Source organism: Lithobates pipiens, unplaced genomic scaffold, assembly GCF_037356315.1.
Source record: "Lithobates pipiens isolate NorthernLeopardFrog02 unplaced genomic scaffold, aLitPip1_a1.2 Scaffold_35, whole genome shotgun sequence".
Taxonomy (NCBI): domain Eukaryota; kingdom Metazoa; phylum Chordata; class Amphibia; order Anura; family Ranidae; genus Lithobates; species Lithobates pipiens.
The window spans coordinates 21290414-21312865 of record NW_027507811.1 but is presented as its reverse complement, the minus strand read 5'-3'; the positions used below and the strand labels follow the sequence as shown (position 1 = coordinate 21312865).

Sequence of the window (22452 nt, the reverse complement as noted above, 5' to 3'; positions counted from 1 at the left end):
TGGCCTGATACCCCCCCCCCAGTGTGTGGCACCCGGGGCAGCCCACCCCCCCCCGCTCCCCACTTAGTACGCCACTGCACCATATGATCTTTGTCATCTACTGACATTATTACATTTTCTTTCCAACAGATGGATGTGATGTCAGGAATTCCTCGGAGAGACGTCTTCTATTATCTGCTGATTGTAAGTCAGAAGATAATGTCATCACACAGGATCCTCCAGGAGGAAATCCAAATACACAAAATATACATCACAGACCTTCCTGTCCGGAGACATCAATGGATCCCTCTGATCAGGGGGAATCTTCTCATCAATCACATACTATGATTGGAAATATCCAAGTAAAATCTCACACTGCAGATCCATCAACGGATCCTTCTAATCCCGAGGAATCTTCCTCACCCCATGAAGGAGATCACCGAGGTAAGAATCTATTCTCATGTTCCGTGTGCGGGAAATCTTTCACTCAGAAAGGAACACTTATTCATCACCAGAGAATTCACACGGGGGAACATCCTTATTCATGTTCAGAGTGCGGGAAATCTTTCACTCTGAAAGGAAATCTTGATAAACATCGGAGAACCCACACAGGTTTGCGTCCCTATCCATGTTCAGAGTGCGGGAAATCTTTCGCTCTAAAAGGAAACCTTGATAAACATCGGAGAATTCACACAGGTGTGCGTCCCTATCCATGTTCAGAGTGCGGAAAGACTTTTACTCAAATCCGAAAACTTGATAAACATCAGAGAATTCACAAGGGTGTGCGTCAATACCCATGTCCAGAGTGCGGGAAATCTTTTACTGAAAAGATAAACCTTGCTAAACATCGGAGAATTCATCCACGTGAGCGCCCCTATTCGTGTTCACAGTGCGGGAAATCTTTCATTGAAAAACGAAACCTTGATAAACACCAGAGAAGGCACACGGGGCACTGTCCTTATGCATGTTCTGATTGCGGGAAACGTTTCTTTGACAAAGGAAACCTTGTAAACCACCAAAAAATTCACATGGGGGATCGCCCCTATTCATGTTCAGAGTGCGGGAAACCTTTCTTTCACAAAGGAAACCTTCTAAGTCACCAAAGAATTCACACGGGTGAGCGTCCTTATTCATGTTCAGAGTGCGGGAAGACTTTCACTCTGAAAGGAAACCTTGTGCAACACCAGAGAATTCATACAGGCGAGCGCCCTCATTCATGTTCCGAGTGCGGGAAATCTTTCGCTCAAAAACGAAACCTCGATAAACATTGGAGGACTCACACGGGCGAGCGTCCATATTCATGTACAGAGTGCGGTAAAAGTTTCATCCAGAAAGAAGGCCTTGTTAAACATCAGAAAAATCACACAGGTGAGCTTCCTTATTCATGCACAGAGTGCGGGAAATGTTTCTTTAAAAAAGAAACCCTTACTACCCACCAGAGAATTCACACGGGGGAGCGTCCTTATTCCTGTTCAGAGTGCGGAGAATCTTTCACTCATAAAGGAGAGCTCGTTAAACACCAGAGAAAACACACAGGTGACTGTCCTTATCCGTGTTTTGAGTGCGGGAAGCCTTTCTTTCACAAAGGAAACTTTGCGGCTCACCAAAGAATTCACAAGGGTGAGCGTCCTTATTCATGTTCAGAGTGTGGGAAATCTTTCATTCGAAAAGGAGAGCTTAATATACACCAGAGAGTTCACACGGGCGAGCGTCCGTATTCGTGCAGAGAGTGTGGGAAATCTTTCACCGTGAAAGGAAACCTTGTTGCACATCAGAAAACACACACGGCACTGCATCCTCAGTGTGATCAGACTGCTTGAAATGTTCTACAGTTAAAATAAGTCAAGACATCAGAGGCACCTGCCTATTATTTATTTGTTTGTTTATGAATGCACAATGTTTTTTTTCGGGTGTTACTGTTTAGTTCATAGAATAACTTTAGGAAGAAAATATATATTGTATAAAGGGGGGCAACCTGTCCAAAGTGATATTAAATCTATGGGTGGAGCTCTATGGGCTGAGTCTCCTTGTGGCTTCTTGCGTTTTTTTTGAAAACCCCAATAGTGAGATGTTCCTGCTACAGTTTCTGCCCCCCCCCCCCACTTTGTGGTATCCCCATTTAATCTTTTTTTTTTTTTTTTGCCGCCCTGATTGCGGTTTTACACTTATTGCATTCCTTGTAGTGTTGGAATGCTGACGGTGACCCATTTATGTTTTTTTAAAGGCAAAATTTTTCTCTTTAATGAGGCTTTTCACATTTATGGTTTAGCCACCCAGGTTTAACATTTTCTCTTCTATAATAATTGCCCATTGGAATGCACTTTATTTTATAAAGGGGGGGGGGGCAACCTGGCCAAAGTGATATGAAGTTTATAGGTGAAGTTTCATGGGCTGAGTCTTCTCTTGGCTTCTTGTATTTTTTGGAGACCCCAATAGTGGGATGTTCCTGCTACAAAGTGCGGGGCAGAAGCTGTGGTATCCCCATTTAATCTTTTTTTAGCCGCTCTGATTGCGTTTTTTACACTTATTGCATTCCTTGTAGTGTTGGAATGCTGATGGTGACCCATTTATATTTTTTTAAAGGGAATATTTTTCTCTTTAATGAGGCTTTTCACATTTATGGTTTAGCCACCCTGGTTTAACATTTGCTCTTCTATAATAATTGGCTATTGGAATGCACTTTATTTTATAAAGGGGGGGCAACCTGGCCAAAGTGATATGAAGTTTATAGGTGAAGTTTCATGGGCTGAGTCTTCTCTTGGCTTCTTGTACTTTTTGGAGACTGCAATGGTAAGATGTTTCTGCCCCCCCCCCCCCCCCACTTTGTGGTATCCCCCATTTATCTAAATGCTTAACCACTTATGGACCACCCGCCGTCGTTTTACGTCGCTACTTTGAAGTCCAATACCATTGTTATAGCTATCATAACCCTGGCCTCCACTTCTTCAGCAGGTGGTCTGCTTTAGGATAAAAGTGGTCTCGGTGGCGGATTCGCCGCAAGATCACTTTTATCACCTCCCCCTCCCGTCACCTCCACCATCTTTCCAGCGGAGGCGATCAGATCCTTCTGGCTTGGTATGGAGATGAGTGAGGGGAAGATGGGGGGGGGGGGGGCACCCGTCTCCATATCATTGGGGGGGGGCCACCCGTCTCCATATCATTGAAGGGCAGAAGTGACGTCAAAACGTCACTTCCGCCCATAGCTCTTAAAGGGACAATTGCCTTATTTATCGGCGTATAACACGCACCCCAATTTAAGAGTGAAGTTTCAAAAACCTTTTTTTTTTTTTTTTTTTTTTTTTTTTTAATACTTGCCGACCTTCCTTCCTTCCTTCCTTCCTTCCTTCCTTCCTTCCTTCCTTCCTTCCTTCCTTCCTTCCTTCCTTTTTTTTTCTCCTTCTGCCTTCCTTTTTTTTTTTCTCCTTCTTCTGCCTTCCTTTTTTTTCTCCTTCTCCTTCCTTCCTTCCTTCCTTCCTTCCTTCCTTCCTTCCTTTTTTTTCTCTTCCTTCCTTCCTTCCTTCCTTCCTTTTTTTTTTCTCCTTCTCCTTCCTTCCTTCCTTCCTTCCTTCCTTCCTTCCTTCCTTTTTTCTCCTTCCTTCCTTCCTTCCTTCCTTCCTTCCTTCCTTCCTTCCTTCCTTCCTTCCTTTTTTTTTCTCCTTCTCCTTCCTTCCTTCCTTCCTTCCTTCCTTCCTTCCTTCCTTCCTTCCTTTTTTTTTCTCCTTCTCCTTCCTTCCTTCCTTTTTTTTTCTCCTTCCTTCCTTCTTTTCTTCTGTGTCAGGGGCGACCTGGAAGTGACATGGCTTGCTATGCGGGATGACGTCACTATGTTGCGTGATATTACAGCGCCAAGTTTACGATCATAGGCCAAAACGCCAGAGATCGCGGTGAAACAGAAAATTGTAATCGCATTTTTAGAAGTGTTGGATTCTAGAAAAACAAACTATGTTTATCTCTGATGAGCAATAGGACATCTCTCCTTGGAATAGTATTGGGTCATCTCTGGACCTTTATGGAAATCTATAATAATCTCGTAGATGTGATGAGTTTAAATGAAAAAAGTGGCATTTCCCCGACTCTAATGTCTGTAAAAAAATGATATGCCAATCCCTATGTGATCTCTCTGTAGGGTGAGAATAAAATGTATCGGTGTTTATATTCATAGGGATTACTTTGTGTAAGCAACCTACCCTAATTTGTGATTCTAAAGTCCTTGTAAAGATTTTTTGGCAAAATTTTTATGACTACGTGGAAAAATGTGAGCCATGGTAGCGATACATTGGTAATAAAATGCAGGAAAAATAACTGGAGCCCGGTCTGCCTGTTGTTTTTTGTGTTCTGTTGAGAAGTACATACACTTTATTGTCAAAAGTATTGGGACACCTTTTGCATGAACTTTAATGGCTTTAAAGAGCTTCAACTCTTCTGGGAAGGCCGTCCACAAGGTTTAGGAGTGTGTCTATGGGAATGTTTTGACCATTCTTCCAGAAGTGCATTTGTGAGGTCGGGCACTGACGTTGGATGAGAAGGCCTGGCTCGCAGTCTTCACTCTAATTTATCCCAAAGATGTTTTTATGGTGTTGAGGTCAGGACTCTGTACAGGCCAGTCAAGTTCCTCCATCCCAAACTCAGTCATCCATGTCTTTATGGGAGGAGCACTGTCGGAGAATGTAGTGTGGATGGTGGGCTCCTCTCTATGTACCGAGCACTTACAGGAAACACATGACAGTGAAAATAGGACATTCCGATGTCTTTTGATTCCTCCTTTGTATCCCTCCTTTCTGATACTCTATAGCAGCACAGGATGTCTGATTGGTGCTGTGCTGGTCACATGACATAAAAATACAGACAGAATACAGATACAGAATCAATTGATAGGAAAAGTGTGTTAAAGCTTCATACAAACCTATATTTCAAAACAAATGATTTATTTATTTTTTTGCAATAGCATGGTGTATGCGGAGTCTAAGTTGACTGGCATTAGCTTTTACTTTGCTCAGACTTTAACCACTTGCCGACCGCCGCACGACGATGTACGTCCTATTTTTGAAGAGGGATATCTCGGTAACGGCAGCAGCTGCTGCCACAACCGAGATATCCATCTCTTCAGGCGGCGGTCGGCTGTACGATAACGGTGGTCTCCGCGGCGGATTCGCCGCGAGATCACCGATATCGGCGGCAGGAGAGGTGCCACCCCCCCCTCCCGCCGCCCTCCTGCACCTTCCGCCGCTTACCGGAACCGTCGGTGGCGGCGGAGGCGATCGGGTCCTTCCGTCTGCTGGGCATAGAGACAAGTGAGGCTAAGATGGCCCCCACTCGTCTCTATACCATAGGAGGGCGGAAGCGACGTCAAAACGTCACTTCCGCCCATACCTCTTAAAGGTATATATTTTTTTTTTTAAATGTCAGATTTTCTTTTTTTTTTTTTTTGTTGCATTTTAGCCCAAATACGAGGACTTTTTGACCCCAGATCTCATATTTAAGAGGACCTATCATGCTTTTTTCTATTACAAGGGATGTTTACATTCATTGTAATAGGAATAAAAGTGATCCATTTTATTTTATTTTTTTAAAACAGTGTAAAAATAAATAAAATCAATTAAAATAAATAAGAAAAAAAATTTTTTTTTTTAAAAACACCCCGTTACGACGAGCTTGCGCACAGAAGCGAGCGCATAAGTGAGTAGCGCCCGCATATGAAAACGGTGGTCAAACCACATATGTGAGGTATCGCCGCGATCGGTAGAGCGAGAGCAATAATTCTAGCCCTAGACCTCCTCTGTAACGCAAAAAATGCAACCTGTAGAATTTTTTAAATGTCGCTTATGGAGATTTTTGAGGCTAAAAGTTTGACGCCATTCCACGAGCGGGCGCAATTTTGAAGCGTGACATGTTGGGTATCAATTTACTCGGCATACCATTATCTTTCACAGTATAAAAAAATATTGGGCTAATTTTACTGTTGTCTTATTTTTTTATTCAAAAAAGTGAATTTTTTCAAAAAAAAAGTGCGCTTCTAAGACCGCTGCGCAAATACGGTGTGAAAAAAAGTATTTCAATGACCGCCATTTTATTCTCTAGGGTGTTAGAACAAAAACAATATAACATGTTTGGGGGTTCTAAGTAATTTTCTAGCAAAAAAAACTGTTTTAAACATGGAAACACCAAGTCTGAAAAAGAGGCCTGGTCCTTAAGTGGTTAAAGAGATCTGTAGCCAGAAGTTGATTGTTTTTGGCTATTCTTGGTCTCACATGCTGCAAGTTTGATTGCTCCTCCCTGCCTTCCAGAACCCTCTGGGTTGTTCTGGAACATAGGGGAGGGGTAATCAAATGGGCAACGTGAATATTTATGCTGCCTCAGCCAATCCCTGGTCAGGAAAGTAGCCAGCAGGGGGCTGAGGTGTACATAAGTAGTCTGGGGGCTAGGACAGCAGGGTCCCTTGCCTTGTTAGGAGAGAGGCCCAGCCTGGTGGGGCTATCTGCCCTTCTGGACCATCCGGTGCAGCTACAGGTGGTTCAACATGGTCAACATGGGGAGAGCTGGCGACCAATTCCTAAGTCTTGAAGGACAGTCTGAAGTAAAGTCTACAGAGGATCCTGCCAGGAGGCCCATGGTACAGGGTCTGGCTGATAGTGGAAGGAGGCATCCATGTATACAGTGACATAGTGAATAAAAGCCTGAGAGAAATCCTGGACAGAATGTTGCTCTTCGACCTCTTTTATGAGAGACTGTTCTGGAGTTTGCTGGCTCAGGACCATTTCCAATGTGGGATCCTCCTGGAGATGAATGTCCACTGCCTATTTGGAAGATGTTAGTTTGTTAGAGAGCATCCTCCGTTCACAGGGCACTAGTTCTAGAGCAGGGGACTCTAAACTATGGCTCTCTAATTGTCCAGGAACTACAACTCCCATCATGCCTAGTCACACCTGTGAATGTCAGAACTTTACAATGCCTAGTAGGATGTGTAGTTCCGCAACAGCTGGAGTGCCATAGTTTGGAGATCCCTGTTCTAGAGTATCCCGAGGCTGACTCTATTCCCCATCCCAGTTCTTTGACCAATAAAACCCCAAAAAAAAACTTCTCCCTGGTTATTGAGCAGAGAGACTGAGAAACGACTGTGTGCCTGCCAGCCGTTGGAACCTGGGACAAAACAACGGAATAAGTTTTGGGTCTGTGCTACAAACATAGTAGAGGAATATCCTCGAGAATTCTACTATGGCATTGGCATGGGACTTTTGAGGCACAACATTCATTTTCTATTAAAAAAAAATTCTAAAAAGATAGTTGTACAGCAAATTTTAGTCTATCAAAATAGAATACAAAGCCATAAAAAATTCAGCGTTGATAATGTAATTTATACATATTTAGTTGTCTTTCAGGCTCAACGCGTTTCTTAGACATTGTCCACTTCATCAGGAGACACCGATATAGACTTTATATGTCATGCGATATGAATGAAACAGCAATTATCAATAAACTCTTTATTCATCAATTACTTGATGATTATACCACCACCCATTGTATCAACATGGCCACCACCTTGTGCCCAAATTTTTTGGGGGGGAGAAGGGAGGGAAAGAGGAGACACACAGTCACACCCTCCAAGAGGGTCATGGGGGAAACTCTCCCACACAGGTGCCTCCACACCCAAAGACCTCTCCTCTCCCTAGAGGCCTGGGTATAATGCAGGCATGGATTAACATTACTTAGCAGATGACTCAAGGGTCTATTCATTACACGATGGGAAAATGGAGATGAAGGAGGTTTTTTAACCGCTTCTCGCCGTGTCGGGAGGACGTCCATGGACATCTTCGATTTTAGTGGATATATTGGAATTATGCCTTCACCTACAGTCACCATTCCATTATGTATCCCTTCAGCCAGCGATTCTCTTACGTACTGAAGGGATTCAAGCAGCTAATTAGCCACTTGATCACTTCAGCGGATGGCGGAAAGGGTACCACCCCCCTTCCGCGGCCGCCACTGCCGCCTCTACCAGGCTCTACCGTCCCATCACGAAATCCAGGAGAGATGGCTGCCATGAACAGAGAGTGAGAGAGAAGAACTGATGTCATTCTCCTCTTTCTGTAACACCGGAAACCGGGAGCAATGAGTATGTCATCACATCCGTTTCCGCGTTTTTTTGTTAACCTGGCCGCCAGCGGACAGGAAAGCAGCCAAATAGACCAATCTGTGTCTGATTGGCGGCATGGGAGGCTAGAGGAGAGATCTGGGGTCATAAAGAGGACCTGTCATGGCCAATGCTGCTAACAATAAAGTTCATTCCAGAAAAAAAAAATTGTATAAAATAAATAATAAAAATGTAAAGTGTCCCGTCCCGCCGTGCTTATGCGCAAATGTGAATGCATACATTACTCCCGCATGCAAACATAAACGGTGATCGCACCACACATGTGAGGTATGGTCGCAAATGTTAGAGCGAGCTCAATAATGCTAGAACCAGGCCTCCTGTGCAACTCTAAACTGGTAACCTGTAACGACGTTTAAAGTGTCGCCTATGGAGAATTTTAAGCACCGTAGTTTGCCGCCATTCCACGGGCAGACGCAATTTTAAAGTGTGACATGTTAGGTGTCTTTTAACTCGGCGTAACATCATCTTTCACAATATACAAAAAAAAAGAAATTGGGCTAACTGTAGTATTTTGTTTTATTTTAATTCATGAAAGTGTTTTTGATAAACTTCTGCGCAAATAATCGTAACATAAAAAATTGCAACACCCAACATTTTATTTTATAGGGCCTCTGCTAAAAAAAAATATATATATATACATAATGTTTGGGAGTTCTAAGTCATTTTGTAGCAAATAAAAGTCGATTTTTACATGTAATACAATATAGTATTACAATAGGAACAAAGTAGTACAATAGGAACGAAGTGTCAGAATTGTCCCAGGTGGCAGTTGTGTCACAGCATACACATTAGTGTAACTACCAATAAGCAATATAGAATGTAACAAGGAGCATCGGAGCCCAAGGCGTATAGCACCAAACATGGGATCTGCAAGAATAAGATATGGCATTGTCACTTAACTTTGATTGGGTTTGGTAATAGAGGAATAGATGATACAGCACCATGCACATTGTAGACTGCAGTATTTATATATATATATATATATATATATATATATATATATATATTTATTTATTTTTTAATTTTTATAATAACGTTACAAACATTAAAGTGTGTGCCTTCTATCACTTCCTGTCTATACCTTACATCATTTCCTGTCTCTACCCTCTATTACTTCCTGTCTGTGCATTTTGAACAGAGATCGCCACCTTGTGTTAAATATAATGTAATTTTCACTGGTGCTGGTGTATTTAAAGGGGTTGTAAAGGTTCATTTTTTATTTTCTAAATAGGTTCCTTTAAGCTAGTGCATTGTTGGTTCACTTACCTTTTCCTTCGATTTCCCTTCTAAATGTTTTTTTTCTTTGTCTGAATTTCTCAGTTCCTGTTTCTCCTCAGTAAACTTCTCACCATCATCTGAGCTGGTGGTTAGTCAGCCAGAACAGCTTACTGAGGAGGAACAGGAAGTGAGAAATTCAGACAAAGAAAACAAAGAAAAAAAACATTTCGAAGGGAAATCGAAGGAAAAGATAAGTGAACCAACAATGCACTAGCTTAAAGGAACCTATTTAGGAAATAAAAAAACGAACCTTTACAACCCCTTTAAATACACCAGCACCAGTGAAAATTACATTATATTTAACACAAGGTGGCGATCTCCGTTCAAAAACAGACAGGAAGTAATAGAAGATAGAGATAGGAAATGATGTAAGGTATAGACAGGAAGTGATAGAAGGTACAGACAGGAAATGAGGTAGGGTACAGACAGGAAGTGATGTAGAGTTATAAATAGGAAGTTGCGGGTGAGAGATGAATTCGGAGGAAGTAGAGAGAAGACGTTAGCAGCTGAGCCGGTAATAAGATATTATTTTATATTTACACCCAGTTACTCCCCCGTCATGTCCATCCTCTTCCTCCATAGTCACTGTGACGTCTTTTATCTACAGCAGATGCTGATACACACATAAATGCATTAAATTATTAATAGTACAGATATAAAACCTAAACATGGAGCCATCTATCCATCAATATGGACATACGATAGCTCTAAAAATAGTACTTTTCGCTAACTTAATAATAAGGTTAACCACTTACAGACCGGACCATTTTGCTGGCTTAAGACTAGACCACTTTTTGCGATTCGGCACTGCGTCGCTTTAACTGACAATTGTGCGACGTGGCTCCCAAACAAAATTGACGTCCTTTTTTCCCACAAATAGAGCTTTCTTTTGGTGGTATTTGATCACCCCTGCGGTTTTTATTTTTTGCGCTATAAACAAAAATAGAGCAACAATTTTGAAAAAAACACATTTTTTTTACTTTTTGTTATAATAAATATCCCCCAAAAATATATAAAAAAAAACATTTTTTTCCCTCAGTTTAGGCCGATACGTATTCTTCTACATATTTTTGGTAAAAAAAATTGCAATAAGCTATTATTGATTGGTTTGCGCAGAAGTTACAGCGTTTACAAAATAGGGGATAGTTTTATGGCATTTTTATTAATATTTTTTTTTTTTTTTACTAGTAATGGCGGCGTTCAGCGATTTTTATTGTGACTGCGACATTATGCTGGACACATCGAACATTTTTGACACATTTTTGGGACCATTGTCATTTATACAGCAATCAGTGCTATACAAATGCACTGATTCCTGTGTAAATGACACTGGCAGTGAAGGGGGTAACCAGGGGGTGGCAGTGTAGGGTTTAAGTGTGTCCTAGGGGCTTGTTACTAACTGTGGGGGGCTGGGCTTTGTGTTAGTGAACACTGATCTCTGCTCCAATCACATGGAGCAGAGATATGCATCACTTGTTGCTAGGCAGAACGGGGAGATGCTGTTTACAACGGCATCTCCCCGTGAGACGATCGCGGGTATCCCCGCGACGATCGAGTCCACGGACCCGTGACTGGACTCACGGGGGTCCCGACCGGCGCGCACGCGATGGCAGGGCGGCATATAGAAATGGACGTACCTGTACGCCAATATGCCTGCCCATGCCATTCTTCCGACGTACATCGGCGTGCTCCGGTCGGGAACTGGTTAAGTAAGACACCAATTTAGGGTCATTATTGAGCTTTATGTCAAAAGGGAGGACCTGTGAAGGTTGTTAGTTTGTTATTTACAATTTTGGGTATTATATATATTAACTGGTTCTGCGTCATACCATCACTGCGGGTAAACTTTGCCCCCTTGACCCCACAGTGATGGCATGACGCAGAGCCAGGAAAGGAAAATTACGGTAAGTATTTGGTAGCAATTTTCCGTTATATTTTTTAGTCTTTCAGGCACTCGTGGTTTTGTTGTTGAATATATTTGGTATTTACTGACACAGTTATAAACCTCCCTCACTTTTAGGAAGAGGGTTTAAAATGATTCTCTGCTTGTTTATGAGTTATAATGACCAGCGAGGCCGCTCTATCTACAGGGATCAGAGTCTTGTATAGATCACATCAATGAGGATGGAGGAGAACCCGAGTCACATGACTGAGAGGATATTTGAACTCACCCTGGAGATCATCTACCTGCTGACCGGAGAGGTGAGGAGGATTCTGGGAGGTCACATGACATCACTCTTATCTCTATTAATAAAACACAGACCTGACCGGAGAGGTGAGGAGGATTCTGGGAGGTCACCTGACATTATTGTTGCTCTTTCATTGCAGAGTGTTCCTCCAGTGAAGTCTGGTAACCATTTAACTATAAGAGTGCCTTCACCTCATTCCCTGAAACCCAAGAGAAACGATGACAAGAAGATTCTTGAAGTCACTAACAAGATCATTGATCTGCTGACAGGAGAGGTGAGCGGTGCCGGGAATTCTGGGACATTATCCAGTAACAGACAAGGGATGTGTCTGGATGGTGACTGTATCATTGTGTGTGTCAGGTTCCTATAAGGTGTCAGGATGTCACTGTCTATTTCTCCATGGAGGAGTGGGAGTATTTAGAAGGACACAAGGATCTCTACAAGGACGTCATGATGGAGAATCAGCCGCCGCTCACATCACCGGGTAAGAGGAGACTTTATTGTAAAGGAGAGAGCAGTACGGAGGCTCCACCTAGATCCCCCATCATCTGATAAACACATAGAAACAATGTATTCAGTCAGTGTGTGTGTTTCCTACAGATGGATCCAGTAATGGGAACCTACAAGAGAGATGTCCCCGTCCTCTGTATTCCCGGGATTCCACACAGGAAGGTCACACCATCCCCCACCATCATCAGGTAGGTGGACTTGGTGTAACTGCTAGGTTTAAGTACTTGTTTCTATCTAGGGGACATACTCGGTCCATAGCTCTGCATTGGATGTAATGGCACCAAGGGACAGTCTACCAGAAAAGTGGCATCTGCTGGTGGAGCAGAGGAAGGTAAGTAAAAGTGCTTCTCTCCCCTAGACAAAGCTATTATCTCTTGTTGTGCGGGTGCAACCTCACTGCAAGGGATCATTTTTACGTTCCCTGAAGTTGGAAATTAAAGGAGAAACAGCAGACTGATGAGTTGATCTGATCTCTCCTCTTCTCAGCGTGTACCTTGTTAGCACTGCAGCAGAGCTGATTGGCTCGTTGTTCTCTCTCTCCCATTCCGAGCTCTACTGTACAAGGATTACAATAGCCTGATACTAAGTCACATTCAGGTACTTACACTGCTTGCATTAAACAACAAAAGGTAATAATATATTAGGGATAAAAGAGCTGCTGTCATTTGTGCCTTTTATATCTGCCTGGAGTTCAGCTTTAACCACATGCCGACCAATATATGTCTGCAAAATGGCATGGGTGATAAAAGACGTACCCGTCTTGTATGGAGCAGAGAAGTACTAGAGCTGCTCATCCTTCTGGTGAACTGGCAAGCAACAGCGGCCTAGTACATCCTGGTCGTACATCCAGCACTGCAGTATCACATGGTGACGTGGCGAGTCTCATAGGTGCAGTTCAAGCTGGTGGCGTGGCTAGAATAAGTAGTGTCCCACAGCCACCAAGAAGACAAAGACAGGTCCAACCAGCCCACAGTGCCCTTCCAGGAGAATATGCCAATCCTAATTGGGAGCGCACCACTTCTGCAGCACCCATACTCCCCGCCCCCCCATTCACTGGCCAACCCGGAATTCAGTTGATTTTTATTCACTGTTTTTCACGGAAGATCTCTTTAGGTCTATTGTGGACCAAAGCAATTTGTATGCTGGTCAATTCATCACCGCTAATCCCCAGTTGACCCTTGTCAGAGATTGGAAACCTATTACGGTCTCCTAATTTAAGACCTTCCTGGGCCTAGCCCTCCTCAAGGGCATAACTAAAAATTGAGTTGCAGTTATATTGGTTCACTGACCCAATTCACCATATGCCCGTGGTCTCTGCTTCCATGACCAGGACGCGATACGAGCAGATTTTTCTGTTTATGCATTTCAGTGACAATGAAATCTCTTGTCCTCGGGGTGATCCTGAATTTGATTGGTTCCACAAAATTCGGCCCCTCGTAAACCACTTCAATCAACAGTTTTCAACCTTGTTTACTTCCGATCAAGTTGTCTGCATTGATGAGTCCCTGATTACGTTTTCTGGTTGCTTGTCTTTCAAACAGTATCTTTCCAGCAAGCATGTCAAATATGGGGTCAAGTTGTATAAGCTCTGTGATAGGGCCACAGGCTATACATATAATTTTATGGTTTACGAGGGAAGAGATAGTCACATGAACTACATAGGGAGTGCTGGTAAGATTGTCTGGGACTTGGTTTAACCCTTATTCGGAAAGGGGTACCACTTGTATGTGGACAATTATTACACAAGCGTGACACTTTTTAGTCACTTGTTTGATCAAGCAATTGGCGCATGTGGCACAGTGCGATCTAATCGGCAGGGCTTACCCCAACGGCTTGTAGAATCCTGACTTAGATGGGGGGAGAGAGCCTGCTTGAAGTGTAATAATTTGCTCGCTGTGAAGTGGAGGGATAATCAAATGGTTTTGTTCTCTCCTCCCTTCACGCAGATACGACAGTCCAAATTTCAACAGCGACTGGTGTTGTGGAGAAACCCCTCTGTGTCCAGGAATACAACCTTAATATGGGAGGGGTGGACCTCATGACCAGTTGATGGCGCCGTACTTAATTACCCATAAGGTCAAACGCTGACACAAAAAAGTGTCTGTAGACTTATTCCAATTGGCTCTGCTGAATGCTTATGTGCTATACAAAGCTTCAGGACGAACTGGATCCATCCTAAAATTCCAGAAAGAGATCATCACAGCCCTTCTGTTTCCAGACGGTGCTGTGGCCCAACTTCCCAATCCAAATGCAGTGATCCGGCTGCATAAGAGGAATTTTCCATATGTCCTCCCTGTACCCCTACCCAACAAGCAACACAATGTGTCTGTAGCAAGTGTGGATATAGGCGTGACACCCGCTTTTATTGTCCCTCCTGTCCTGACCAACCTGGTCTCTGCATCTGTGAATGTTTCCCTCGCTACCAAAAAGACACTACTGAAGTATTAGCGTAGGGTACAGCACGATACAGTCTAGGGCACACTTTCCCACAGGGTCTCCAAAGATGCCATCACATTTTGAGACACTGGAACCGTTACGGTTTCAAGTAAGTGTAAAAAATATAATATGTTTACTGTATTTTTTAACTGCAATGTTTTAGTATTACTATGTTTTATCACCTTTGCTTTTCAGGTATGTAATTCTTTTATACTGTTTACAGTGTTTTATTGTTAACCATTATTTTCTTTTCAGCTGCAGCACTGATTTATTTATGTTGACAGCAACAGCGTTTGCTCTCGCGATATGTAAATCAGTGACTCCGGTGCTGTAGGAGGTGATTTCACCACCACAGTTAAAAAAAAATAAATGTGAAAATGCAGCCGGTGGTTCCGCCAACTGACCAGAACGGCGCAAAGCATCTCTATGGCCTAAAAAACTGGAAGCTTCAAGCATTTCATGACCTCGATTCCACCGGATATAAACAGTGCCATTGGGAAAACATTTTATCACACCAATCTTGGTGTGGTCAGATGCTTTGAGGGCTGAGGAGAAATCTAGAGTCTAATATACCCCAATTTTTTTTTTTAAAGAGTAGCTGTCACTACTTTATTGCTATCATAGGGAAATTTACATTCCCTATGATAACAATAAAATTGTTAGAAAACAAAAGAATGAAAGGAAAAGCACAACTAGCCCCCCCCCCCCCTTTTGTGCTGTCTCAGTCTCGTCTCATATGTAAACTTCAGTTGTACCATGCATGTGAGGTATCACAGCGAACGTCAGATCAAGGGCAGTAATTTTAGCAGTAGACCTTCTCTTTAAATTTAAAGTGGTAACCTCTAAAGGCTTTTAGAAATGTATGTAGTTTTTCCCTGCTGCAGGGTTGTGTGCAATTTTAAAGCATGTTGTGTTTGGTATCTATGTACTCAGGAAAAGATCATCTTTTATATTTTACCAAACATTTAGGCAACGTAGTGTGTTTTAGTGCATTGAAATCCAAAAAAGCGATTTATTTTTTTTCAAAAACAATTGCGTTTGAAAAATCACTGCGTAAATACTGTATAAAGAAAAAAATTGCAACACCCGCCATTTTTAATCTGTAGGTCCTTTCCTTTTATTTATATTTATATATAAATTTAAATATAATTTTAATGTTTGGGGGTAATTTTCAAGCAATAAAAAAATAAATATTTTGATGTAAACAAAGTGTCAGAAAGGGGCTTGGTCTTCAAGTGGTTAGAAGAGTGGGTGATGTGTGTTTTTTTTTTTTTTTTTTCTGTACACATCGTTTTAATAAACGTTTTACAAGTACTCATGCATCAGGCCACGCGCCTGCCCTTTCTTCTTTTAGTGGGTGATGTGTGGCATAAGCTTCTAATGTTGGGCATAAAATACCAGGACAGTTCAAAACACCCCCAAATGACCCCATTTTGGAAAGTAGACACCCAAGATTTTTGCTGAGAGGCATGTTGAGTCCATGGAATATTTTATATTTTGCCACAAGTTGTGGGAAAATAATTTTTTTATTTTGTTTTTGCACAAAGTTGTCACTAAATGATCCATTGCTCAAACATGCCATGGGCATATGTGAAATTACACCCCAATTCTGCTGCTTCTCCTGAGTACGGGGATACCACATGTGAGACATTTTGGGAGCCTAGCCACGTACGGGACCCTGAAAACCAATCAATTTCTAAGGGCGTGTAAAATGGTGATTTCACTCCTTACTACCTATCACAGTTTTTGTCAAGATAGCACAACCCCCCCCCCCACCCTGATTCCATTTTGGAAAATAGACACCCCAAGGTATTTGATTTGCTAAGAGGCGTGGTGAGTATTTTTCAGCTCTCATCTGTTTTTGAAATTGATGAAAGAAAAGTTGAAAGAAAATGTTTATTTTTTTTTTTCAATTTTCAAAACTTTCCGACAAAAAGTGAGATCTGCAAAATACTCGACATGCCTCTCGGCAAATAGCTTGGGGTGTCTACTTTCCAAAAAGTGGTTCTTTTTTTTGGGGGGGGGGTGGTTGTGCCATCTTGATATTTCACGACCTCCGAAACTGTGATAGGTAGTGAGGAGTGAAATCAAAAATTACGTCCTTAGAAATCCTGAAGGTACGGTATCCCCGTACTCAGGAGAAGCAGCAGAATGTATTTTGAGATGTAATTAATATGTGTAATAAATATAATTTCTGTAAAAAAAATCTTTTTTTTTTTCATATTACAATAACTCAACATGCCTCTCAGCAAATTCCTTAGGGTGTCTACTTTCCAAAATGGGGTCATTTGGGGGGGGGGGGTTTGTACTGCCCTGCCATTTTAGCACCTCAAGAATTGAGTTAGGCAGTCATAAACTAAAAGCTGTGTAAATTCCAGAAAATGTGCCCTAGTTTGTAGACAGTATAACTTTTGCGCAAACCAATAAATATACGCTTATTGATTTATTTTTATTTTTTTAACCAAGACATGTGGCTGAATGCATTTTGGCCTAAACGTATGACTAAAATTTAGTTTGTTGTATTTTTTTTATAACAAAAAGTAGAAAATAATATTTTTTAAGAAGTCTTTTTTTTTTTCATTTATATTGCAAAAAATAAAAACCGCAGAGGTGATCAAATACCACCAAAAGAAAGCTCTATTTGTGGGTAAAAAAGGACGCAAATTTGGTTTGGGTGCAGCATTGCAGGACCGCGCAATTCTCAGGTAAATGGACGCAGTGCCAAATTGTAAAAAGTGCTGTGGTCAGGAAAGGGTAAAATCTTCCGGGGCTGAAGTGGTTAATGTTTTCTATTATTTTGTGTTCAGGGTGAAGAACAGATTAATATAAAAGTTGAGGTTAAAGAGGAAGAAGTAGAGATGTATGTGGGGGGTGATCAGCCGTCCACGGAGGAGGTTGGGATGATTATGAAGAGTGAAGAGGAAGAAATGTCTCCACCTATCAACACAAGTAAGTAACAGACACTATGGTAGAAACCGTTCACGAATGCAAAGGGGGAAGAGCCTCATATAGGATGGCAACCGTGCTTTCCAAGCTTTAATATAATGTCATGTTCCCAACAAATGAGGTGGAGATACTGTACACCATATGAAAGGTCCATCTCCATTCCTCAATATAACGTCATGTTCCCAACAAATGAGGAGGAGATACTGTACACCATATGAAAGGTCCATCTCCATTCCTCAATATAACGTCATGTTCCCAACAAATGAGGAGGAGATACTGTACACCATATGAAAGGTCCATCTCCATTCCTCACTATAACATCATGTTCCCAACAAATGAGGAGGAGATACTGTACACCATATGAAAGGTCCATCTCCATTCCTCAATATGACGTCATGTTCCCAACAAATGAGGAGGAGATACTGTACACCATATGAAAGGTCCATCTCCATTCCTCACTATGATGTCATATTCCCAACAAATGAGGAGGAGATACTGTACACCATATGAAAGGTCCATCTCCATTCCTCACTATGATGTCATATTCCCAACAAATGAGGAGGAGATACTGTACACCATATGAAAGGTCCATCTCCATTCCTCAATATGACGTCATGTTCCCAACAAATGAGGAGGAGATACTGTACACCATATGAAAGGTCCATCTCCATTCCTCAATATAATGTCATGTTCCCAACAAATGAGGAGGAGATACTGTACACCATATGAAAGGTCCATCTCCATTCCTCAATATAACGTCATGTTCCCAACAAATGAGGTGGAGATACTGTACACCATATGAAAGGTCCATCTCCATTCCTCAATATAACGTCATGTTCCCAACAAATGAGGAGGAGATACTGTACACCATATGAAAGGTCCATCTCCATTCCTCAATATAACGTCATGTTTCCACAAAATTATGTGGCTAAAACATTTTGTGATATCTCCATTACGCCCCCTATCTGCCATTAATGCAGAAAGCAATGTTCTCCCCAGTATGCCATTTTCAGTGTTTTGTATCTTTTTAACTAGTTTGTTTTCATATTTTGATGGTACATTTGTACCCACTTCTGACATTTTCACTTATTGCATCGGTCTGCAGGAAGAGCTAAATCTCCAGTTATTTGTGATCTACTGGATTTATCTCTTTCGTTTATTTAAACCTTGTTTCCCAACAGATGGATGTGATGTCAGGAATTCCTCGGAGAGACGTCTTCTGTTATCTGCTGATTGTAAGTCAGAAGATAATGTCATCACACAGGATCCTTCAGGAGGAAATCCAAATACACAAAATATACATCACAGACCTTCCTGTCCGGAGACATCAATGGATCCCTCTGATCAGGGGGAATCTTCTCATCAATCACATACTATGATTAGAAATATCCATGTAAGATCTCGCACTGCAGATCCATCAACAGATCCTTCTAATCCCGAGGAATCTTCCTCACCCCATGAAGGATCTCATCGACGTGACAATCTATTCTCATGTTCAGTGTGCGGGAAATGTTTCACTCAGAAGGGAGCACTTAACATGCATCGGAGAATTCACACGGGTGAGCGTCCTCATTCATGCACAGAGTGCGGGAAATCTTTCGTTCAAAAAGGAGACCTTTATAAACATCAGAGAATTCACACGGGTGAGCGTCCTTATTCATGCACAGAGTGCGGGAAAACTTTCATTCAAAAAGCAGACCTTGATAAACATCAGAGAATTCACACGGGTGAGCGTCCTTATTCATGCACAGAGTGCGGGAAATCGTTCACTCTGAAAGGAGACCTTGTTAAACACCAGAGAATTCACACGGGTGAGCGTCCTTATTCATGTTCGGAGTGCGGAAAATCTTTCACACTGAAAGGAAACCTTGTTGAACACCTGAAAATTCATAATGGTGAGCGTCCTTTTTCATGTTCAGAGTGCGGGAAATCTTTCGGTTACAAAAGAGGCTATGTTATACACCAGAGAATACACACGGGTGAGCGTCCTTATTCATGTTCGGAGTGTGGGAAATCTTTCTCTGTGAAAAGAGAGCTTGCTAAGCATCAGAAGACACATCGGTGAGCGTCCTTTTTCATGTATTGAATGTGGAAAATAATTCAATGTGAAAGGAGATCTTGTTACACATCGGAGAGTTCACACAAGGTGAGCGTCCTCATTCCTGCACAGAGTATGGGAAATCTTTAACCATGAAAGGAAACCTTGTTGCACATCAGAGAACACACACGGCACTGTGTCCTCAGTGTGATCAGACTGTTTGAAATATTTTACACGTAAAAGCAGTCTAATTAGACATCAGAGGCACCTGCCTGGTTTTATTTTTACAAATGTACGATGGTTTTTACTGGTGGGCCGAGTCTTCTTTTGGCTTCTTCTATTTTTTGGAAACTCCCAATGGTGAGATGTGTCTGCTACAATTTCTGCCCCCCCCCCCCACTTTGTGCTCTCCCCATTTATCTAAATGACCCATCCAATTGTAAACCCTTTTTAGAAGGGTTTAATTCTGGAAATTGCATTTTATGAATAAAATTTTATTATGGGGGGGGGGGTAACTTGTGGTGGCATTTTGGGAGGTCTGCCCCCTGGCCCAGTATGTTGGGTGGTACTGGACGCAAGTGCGGCTTTTAAGATTTTTGCCCTTCTACCTCAGTTGGTTGGGCTTGAATGGACAGTGCATTGTCCATGTCGGTGGTGACATAGAGGTGACATCGCCTGCTATGTGGGATGACGTCACCGCGCGGCGTGTTTTTATGGCGTCGCATTCGCGATTGTGGGCCGGAATGCCAGAGATCACAGTATAACAGATTTTTTGAAGTGTTTATTTCTGGAAAAACAGACTAAAGTTATCTCTGATGGGCAATGGAAGAGGATTTCTCCTTGAAATTGTATTTGGTAATCTCTGGACCTTTATGGAAATCTATAATGATCTCTGGATGTGATGCGTTTAAATATACGAAAAAGTGGCATTTGTTTGACTTTACTATCTGTAGGACTATAAACATTTATGTGCCAATACATATGTGATTTCTCTGTAAGATATGAATAAAATGTATTTGTGCTTATGGGGATTATCAATATAAGCAATTTACGGTAATTTGCGATTTTATATTTGTAATAAAGATTTTCTTTTTAATACATTTTTGTAAACGGATGTCTCCTTGGATGTTCTGAGGGAAGCGCTGCCTTTTGTGGGGTCTCATTTGAGTATGCCCGGCAAGGAAAGCTTCTAAAAAGCCCCTTTGTGTTCATGGGGATGTGGGCTAACTTGTTGCTTGGGAGGTCTGCCCAAGCCGGAGAATGTAGTGTGGATGGAGGAGATCTGTCGGAGAATGTAGTGTGGATGGCGGAGGAGATCTGTCGGAGAATGTAGTGTGGATGGTGGAGGAGAGCTGTCGGAGAATGTAGTGTGGATGGTGGAGGAGATCTGTCTGAGAATGTAGTGTGGATGGTGGAGGAGATCTGTCGGAGAATGTAGTGTGGATGGTGGAGGAGATCTGTCGGAGAATGTAGTGTGGATGGTGGAGGAGATCTGTCGGAGAATGTAGTGTGGATGGTGGAGGAGATCTGTCGGAGAATGTAGTGTGGATGGTGGAGGAGATCTGTCGGAGAATGTAGTGTGGATGGTGGGAGGAGAGCTGTCGGAGAATGTAGTGTGGATGGTGGAGGAGAGCTGTCGGAGAATGTAGTGTGGATGGTGGGAGGAGATCGGTCGGAGAATGTAGTGTGGATGGTGGGGGAGAGCTGTTGGGGAATGTAGTGTGGATGGTGGAGGAGATCTGTCGGAGAATGTAGTGTGGATGGTGGGAGGAGATCTGTCGGAGAATGTAGTGTGGATGGTGGAGAGCTGTCGGAGAATGTAGTGTGGATGGTGGAGGAGATCTGTCGGAGAATGTAGTGTGGATGGTGGAGGAGATCTGTCGGAGAATGTAGTGTGGATGGTGGGAGGAGAGCTGTCGGAGAATGTAGTGTGGATGGTGGAGGAGAGCTGTCGGAGAATGTAGTGTGGATGGTGGGAGGAGATCGGTCGGAGAATGTAGTGTGGATGGTGGGGGAGAGCTGTTGGGGAATGTAGTGTGGATGGTGGAGGAGATCTGTCGGAGAATGTAGTGTGGATGGTGGGAGGAGATCTGTCGGAGAATGTAGTGTGGATGGTGGAGGAGAGCTGTCTGAGAATGTAGTGTGGATGGTGGAGAGCTGTCGGAGAATGTAGTGTGGATGGTGGAGGAGAGCTGTCGGAGAATGTAGTGTGGATGGTGGAGGAGAGCTGTCGGAGAATGTAGTGTGGATGGTGGTGGCAGAGCTGTCAGAGAATGTAGTGTGGATGATGGAGAGCTGTGTTGTGTCTATCTAGCAAGGTTACTTTGCAGTATAAGCAAGGAAGCTGAGACCTCTGCAGTGTGTAAATGTGCTTTTACTGAAAAAAAATGCTCTACATACAAAACGATAACAATATTATTAATACAATACAAGACTGACAGATATCTATCTATAACAAGCAAAATGCCTAGCAAATAAATAGCCTATGGTCTGTAACAGTAGAAATACACTTAAAAGTTAATTAACTCTGGTACTGTGTTCGTGATCTCCAGTGACAACGAGAACTCAGTTGGTAGTTATTGAAGAATCGGAAAAAGCATATTTTTCTTCAATGGTTGGTTACAGATGAGTCTTTTGGTATTAAAGTATCATGAGTCCTCCTAGCTTATGCCTGACAACCCCTTTTTATGTGTCAGGCTGTTTACCATAATTACCTAACAACAGAAAACGTACCTGTTTGCTGTAGAGACAATGGACTGCTAAAACTGTCAACAGTTCCCGCTGTTTGAGGACAGCCTATGTATTCGTTACCAAAACATTAGTTTGAGAAACAGCCTCAAACAAAACCTGATTTCTGTTTCTGTGAAAACTAGTCTGATGGAGAAAATAATACGTGTGTGTGTGTGTGCGTATATATATATATATAT

General features: G+C 42.3%; 1 protein-coding gene and 2 pseudogenes across 2 annotated transcripts in view; all 3 read left to right on the top strand.

Annotated features, from left to right (window-relative positions):
• The window catches only part of LOC143955202 (uncharacterized), an 86094-nt gene that overhangs the window by 4060 nt on the left and 59582 nt on the right, over positions 1 to 22452 (top strand).
• LOC143956290 (uncharacterized) lies at positions 123 to 3062 on the top strand (annotated as a pseudogene).
• On the top strand, positions 9842 to 20623 carry LOC143956278 (uncharacterized; annotated as a pseudogene). The gene is made up of 7 exons (XR_013269881.1): positions 9842 to 9920; positions 11497 to 11608; positions 11735 to 11869; positions 11956 to 12079; positions 12196 to 12293; positions 17349 to 17490; positions 18669 to 20623. The product of XR_013269881.1 is annotated as an uncharacterized LOC143956278 (transcript).